At 37.8% G+C, this 6,936-nt stretch overlaps 1 long non-coding RNA gene across 1 annotated transcript; it reads left to right on the forward strand.

Moving 5' to 3' along the window:
- The first annotated feature begins 3,546 nt into the window (after window positions 1–3,546).
- LOC140254397 (uncharacterized) lies at window positions 3,547–6,716 on the forward strand. Its single transcript, XR_011904192.1, has 3 exons — window positions 3,547–3,901; window positions 6,225–6,339; window positions 6,609–6,716. It is a non-coding gene; the product is annotated as an uncharacterized lncRNA (long non-coding RNA).
- The last annotated feature ends 220 nt before the right edge of the window (window positions 6,717–6,936 follow it).

Genomic DNA, 6,936 nt, shown 5'->3' on the forward strand with positions numbered 1-6,936 from the left:
TATATAAATGTTGCTTGAAATTTTGAATAAAGTGTAGGGAAAGTTAGATTCTAATGGAAATAAAAAGTACTTTTAATCATAAGCCAGGCAAATACAGTTTAATGTGAGTCTGGAGGGATGAAAGGTTGTGTTGTTCTGGTATCAGGTGCCTGCACTCCACCTGCTGGTCCTCTACAAGTCGCTGCTCATTATCATGTTATAGTTCTGTGCAGTGAACTTCAAGCAGAATAGAAGTAGCTGAGTCCTCAATCAGAACCAAATGCAGCTGAGCTCAGGAACAGCTATGCTTTTAGAGAGAGCTTGAGGGACAGCCATCTTCTGGCAGAAAGCATTTTGTGTTTTTAAAGCATATCAAATCTGCAAAAAAATATAAAGTTTAGTGTTCCTTCATTATTAGCCTTTTCAGCACAGGGTAAACATTCCTCCTCATACACCTTTAAAATGATTCCCCACTACTTTGAGAAGTTCAGAAATCCATAGCTAGTCTTTGCATCTGGGACACTGAGTGGGCAAAGAATTTATTACTAGTTCATTGTCACAGTCACGTGCTGAAGTCAATCGGCAGGCAGGAGAAATCAAATTAAACCTGTTCTCCTGGTACTGCATCACCAGACAAAGCTTTCCAATTTCAATTCTTACAACAGACTTTCCTATCATCCTTTGCAGCAAATGATGCTTGTGTGTACCTATGCAGCCAATGCTAAATTTTCGGCTAGTTGCCTGAAATCAGCTGAGGAGATATATGTAACTGTGATTACATGCTGCTGCAATTCATCTGCTATTCTGTTCTACATCTATCACTAAGTGAATTTATAGAGGTACCATGTTTCAAGATTGCACTTTACACCTAACCTACACTTATAATAAATCACCCGTGTAACATTTTTCCAAGAGTCTTTAATCAGGTTTATCTGACATTGCCACTAATGGAAAATAGGATGAACAAGCTTTGTTGTTATTTACTGTTCTCACCTTGACTGTATAAAATCCAGTTCCTTTCCCCAAGTTGTTGCTGAAAGCCTTGATGCAAATACCTGCTTGCAGCCTTAGATGTGGGAAATGCAAGGATGAGGACAAAAAGTTTGTGCTATCAAATGGGGGATGAGTCAGTAACAAAATACTGAACTGAATCCACAGTATAGGAGCATTTGGTTGATTCGCTGAATGCTGGAGTAGGGTAGGCAGGCATCTCTCTGCTCTCAGTGAGAAAAATTTCCAGGTCATTGGTCAGCAAAATATTTAATTGTGTGTACTGATGAACTCCTGAGTTTTCTCAGCTTGTGCACTGAATGTTTTTTGAAAACATTGAAATGTTTCATACTCAAAAATATGAGAAACTGATTGCAGTTAATGAAACAGTCACAGTGAGAAATTGTGTAACAAAAGGTTAAGGAGTTTTATCTTATGCATCAAAGCTGAATATGCTCTTCAAATAAGCCAATACGTTTGCCCAAATACCTTTTAATTCATAGCAAATTAAGGCTATCAAGAATTTCACAGAACCATTCTATCATAGAAGGTTCTGAGTTGGAAAGGACCCACAAAAATCATCAAGTTCTCAGTTTATTTAGGGAGGTGGTTATTTAATTTTCTGGGGGAAAAAAAGAAGCTACATTATGCAGAAAATATATTATGCAACCCTACATTTCATTAATATTTTGTTTGTTGGCAGAACCCTGTTCCAATTTTCAAAATCCATTACAAATGTAGGGAATTACGCCCATGAAAATGATGAGTCACAACACTGCTGCCACTCAACAGGAATAATCATCCACTTTTATCACAATGCCCTCTGATCTGCTTAAAAGCAACTTTCTTCTTTAATACATTACATTTGAGAAAGAGTAATGCCATAAGAATATGTCTCAGACTTAGTCAAGAAAAACAGTGACATTTCCCCATATTGATTAAATGTGGCCTCTACTTTGTCACTGTTTTTGTGTGTCTTTTTTTTCCTGGCCTGTATGCAATGTGCCATGACACACCAGTTGTAAGTATACGAACATAGGTATCTGCTTTACTTAAAGGTCAATATTAAGCAGCACTGTTGCCTTTTTCTAGCCCTATGAAAGCCAGGTTTATCTTAAATGTTGTAAGACCTGCTGCTTCCTGGCCTCATTGACATTTGTACGTGATGCAACAATTCAGACCCACTGGGCAACCTATTTAAATCATCATATCATCATCATAGTATCATAGTATTTAAACTAAAATCTTGTCTTTAATTTGAGATTCTCAGTTATGCAGTTTCTCTCCCTCTTAGCACAGTTTCTTAAATGTTTTTTACCTGCTGAGTGAATACCCTAAATACTCTGATCTTGGGTACAACTATCTCATTATAATGGAAAGAGAGCTCTTTCCATCAGCACGTGGCTTCTAAATAATACTGAGTACAAAAAAACTTCCTCTGCTATAACTTCAACATCTCTGCTTTCATGTGATCCAAAACAAACTGTTTGTTATCAGTTGCAAGCTGTTTATACAGCAAGAGAAAGTACACAACTGGATAAAGTTGGGACATACTCCCTCCCATATTCATGGAATATAATATACTAATTATTACATGCATACAAAAGAATTACAAAGACCTTGCAGTTCAAAAATCTTAATTTCTAAGGCTCGGACATTTCTGCAGATTTCAGTCAAGTATCTCAGCAGGTGTTTGCTTTAACCTGGCTGTGTTCTAATTCTCTGCAAAACCTGCAAAAGAAAATCCACAGCAGCTACCCTTAAGATTAATTCTCCTTCTCTCAGCGGTGAGTTACATACAAGTTCCACAATAAGGTGGTGCAGTTCCACTCCTTTGGAGACACAGGTGTGAGATGTGCCCAGAAGAGCCAAAATACACAGTGATATAAACCTCTTGCCTATGTTTCCTGGAAAGCAGCAGCTTGTTAAGTGTGAGATTCTTTGCTCTGGTGCTTTCAGGAGATTAACTTTCAAATTAGCTGGATGAAGAACAAAGTTGTATTTTGCTATACACTCTAAAATTACTCTGCTATCTCCCACATTTCTGTGCTCTCTCCACCTGCTTTGTGCCTCTCTTGTAAGGTCTCTGAGGTTTGTCATCCTGAGACTCTCAGAAGTTTTTACCTAGGTTGTCTCAGGCAATTAAAAAGATTAAGGAAAAAAACTCAAAACTTTTCATATATAAGCAGATCTCCTTGTTTTTCCCAGGAGCAATGAAGATGCAAGAAACAAGTTTGCTTACAGCTTGGGATCACTGCCATCATAGCACTGATGCAGACAGCACAATCTAAGTCTGGGTGCAGAGCTGCTATCTAAGCCATGAAACATGCTAGGAATCTTAAGAATCACGTGGTTTCCATAATTCAAACCATCAGCCAGCCATCTGTGTTTCTATATATGTTTTCACAGTATGCAGTTTTCAGAATGTAATTTTTGCTATTGCTGAGATCAACGTGATACATTCTTCTGCAGAAAGAAATCATCCAGTTGTAGGATTAACAACCACACAATTTGAGAATTCGAAAGCCTGTCATTAATCTAGGAAAACATTCTTGTTTCTGACAGAGACAAAGGCAACATCTATATAATGTACCTTCTTACTAGCATCCATACAAACATAAATTAGAAATATATCACCACTATCCAAATGAAGCTTTATATTACACATTTACTTTGAAACATGGCTTTAACATGGTGTATGGGAACTGCTGAGTCGTGGCCTGAAGCACTGATAGAGCACCTGGGGAAAGGACCTGGTCAGCCTTGGAAGCACAGGTGAAGGCAGTTCAGCTGTGTGAGTGGAAGGAGTGGAGCCTGGCTGCACCTCTCATAGGCCCCATTTAAGGGCTGTCTGCCACTGAGGAAGGATCTATTTCTGGAGATCTCTCCTTGCTGAAGCTTTCCCCTGTGAACCTGGAATCTTCTGTTGTGGGTGAGCAATCTTCCCTTCCTTTCTAGCACCTTTTTGTTATAATGGTTCTTCTGTTATCACACCTTTGGAATAATGCCTTTCCCATGGTATTGATCTGTCCAATTGCTACATGTGGCTGCTAAATCCCTAGGTCAAATATGCTTAGATCTTGCTTTCTAGCAGCCACTTAAGATGAAAACTGAAAAAGACTTGGAGTCGCAAACATAAATAGAGACGAGGAAAACGTTGTTGCTTCCTTCAAAGTCTGTCTAACAGATGTCCCAAGTTTCCAACTGCCAAACTAGCATCTTAGAGACAAGTATACCCTGCAAGAACACAACAACATAACTGTATTTAACCTCCTGGAGAACTACTTTCTGAAGGACTTCTCTTAGGCTTCATGTTAGCTCTTTCCAACTAGTAGCTTTTTCCAGCCCCTGTGCACTTGAGAAAAGCCTTTTGATTGTGAAGTTAAAACCAGGGCAGAAGCATCTCAGAGCAGAGTAATAAGGAAAGCTGAAAAAAATCTCATTTATTCATATGGAGTGGAAGATGCACTGAAATCTGAGCGGGGGGAATTGGCCTCTGATTGAGCTAAGAAAAGAGAGGAAATGAAAAGACTGAATCCTGATGATAAATTTTGTGTAAGCACAGGAGGAATTAACTCTGATAACAGAGAAATAATAGGCTAGAAGAAAAAGGATGGATAGGAGCCAAAGTAATTTATCTTCCCTGTGTTTATGGAGACACGCAAGTTGGGCTGACTTTTTCTGGGCTGTTTGTTTCCTATTTGTTCTGCAAAACCTGCAAACCAAGAGGTTTAGATGAGCCTTCTTGTGAGTTACCTGTTCTTAACAATGCGTTGCAAAGAAACTGTTGTGGTTGATGTGATTTCTAGCTGTACCCAGAAACAGACTATAGAATCTCTGAAAATCTGCAAATCTAATTGATCCAAGGCCAAGTTTGGGGTTTCTAACTATACTTCCTTTATCTCACATTTCATTTAAGACAAAGATGCACACACACGTAACTGTTTCATTGTTCATCTTTTTTCTGCTGAATTAGAGCTAGGAGCATATGCATAACCATAAGAAACCATCATGTAGTACCAGGCATGGAATCAAGTTTAATATCTGCTCTTTAATCCTAATAATGCAGAGAGTTAGGATGCAATGCTTACGTAAAACATACACAACCAGTAACTCATGCAAACTTGAAAGCACAATCTGCATTTCTCCACCATGTATTCATTAAACTGTGTTTCTGCATGCACAAATGATCAGTTGATTGAATAAATATGTGCATGATGCCTATTTGTAACTAATGCAAGTTTTATGGGAAATGAATATTTTGCCTATTTTCATCTTCTGGCAGCTTACTATTACTCTGGTTTTTATAGCAGTCTTTAGAGTGCAATTTATAACATAACCTCTGTGAGTTCTGAACAGTTAGAAATAATTACAGAGCTGACTGATAAGAGCTTGGATTAAAATTAGAGCTACCATAAGATCATAAATACACATATTGTTTGTGCTCATTCTCCCTTCCAGATCTGATAAAAAGCCAGACTTTTTTTTATAAACAAAGCATTTATTAACAGAATTGTATGGAAGATTTTTCACATACAGCTCACTCAGATGTAAGATTTATACTTCAATTAATATCAGCTACTGCCAGATTAACATTTGTATTCATTCTCTTCTGCTGCCAGCTCTGATTTGGCATTGTTGGGGATGTAGACTTTCACTCTAAAATAGGAGCAGAAATTCTAGCCTGTTCAGTGTTGTTGCAGATATGAATTTTGGACGAACAGGGGCTGAGCAGATAGGACAGATAAGCAGATGACACTACAGGGTTTGAAATGAATAAAATTGCCTGAGTTCTAATTTGTTTGGAAGCTCGTATGTTTGCATGAGAGCAGCATGAAGTAACTGTTTTCCATAGATGGAGTACTGCTGTGCAGCTAAGATTAAAAAAAAAAAAACACAACATTTCAACAATACTTTGAATGGATTGATATCCTTTCATTAAGAACAGTTTGATTTTTATTTATATTTATTTATTTTGTCAAATGCTAAGGAATGAAAGCAGAACGAGCCAAACTAATTTAACACAGTGAGTAACCCTTCTAGTGCTTGCTAAAGCTAAACATGCCCGTTTAGAACTCCATCAGTTAGTCAGTAGTGACAAATGGACAAGAAGCAAAGAATGTCAGCTCAGAGTACCTGCTTGCAGTTTTTTTTTAAAAGGAATAAAAAAGTAGCCTTATTAAAAGTTACCACAAAGGAGGGGAAAAAATGGCGAGAAAAGAGATGCTTACCCTCCCCTTCTCTTCCTTTTTCAGCATCTCAGTCTCCTCCTATCACTCCTGCATCCATGTGTGAATGACCAGGCATCACAACTCAACCTGACCTCCAGGAGAGTGAATATGAAACTTCAGCTGTTCATCTTCCAAAATTGTAAGCTACAGAGAATGATTCTCTCCTATTAAATTCTTCTGTTTGTATATAGTTCAACACAAGGGAGGACTAGGACTCTGAATGCATCTCTTAAATTTGGTGACATTCAAGTTTGCTGTGTGAATCTCATTCCCAAAATGAAACCTTGTAAAAATATTACAAGAAAAATGGGAAACATAATTAGTTAGGAGTTTAGGAAATATGAATTTTCAATAAAAGCACTCTGTATTAAAAGGCACATTTTAGTAAGTACATAATTCTATTTTCAGGGCACAGAAAACCTAGACTGAAACACTGCCAAGGCAACATTTGGATGGAGATGACCTGAAATTTGTTTAAATAATCTATCACTATGTCTCATTTAAAATATAATGTCAGCCAATAAGAAAAAAATAGTTCAGGAGCTCAGGTGCATTCCTGACTCTGAATCCACCCTTACATATGACCAGGTTCATTGCATGTGCTCCTCTCCTGAACAGAGAAAGGCCATATTTCTCTCCCAATCTTGCTGTACAGAGAAGGACATAGATCCTCTTCTGGAGAATGAGGCAAAAATGTGCCAACCTTTTTCCATTAAGTGCTTTGTCAGACAAAATG

This window comes from Excalfactoria chinensis, chromosome 6, assembly GCF_039878825.1.
Source record: "Excalfactoria chinensis isolate bCotChi1 chromosome 6, bCotChi1.hap2, whole genome shotgun sequence".
Lineage (NCBI taxonomy): Eukaryota > Metazoa > Chordata > Aves > Galliformes > Phasianidae > Excalfactoria > Excalfactoria chinensis.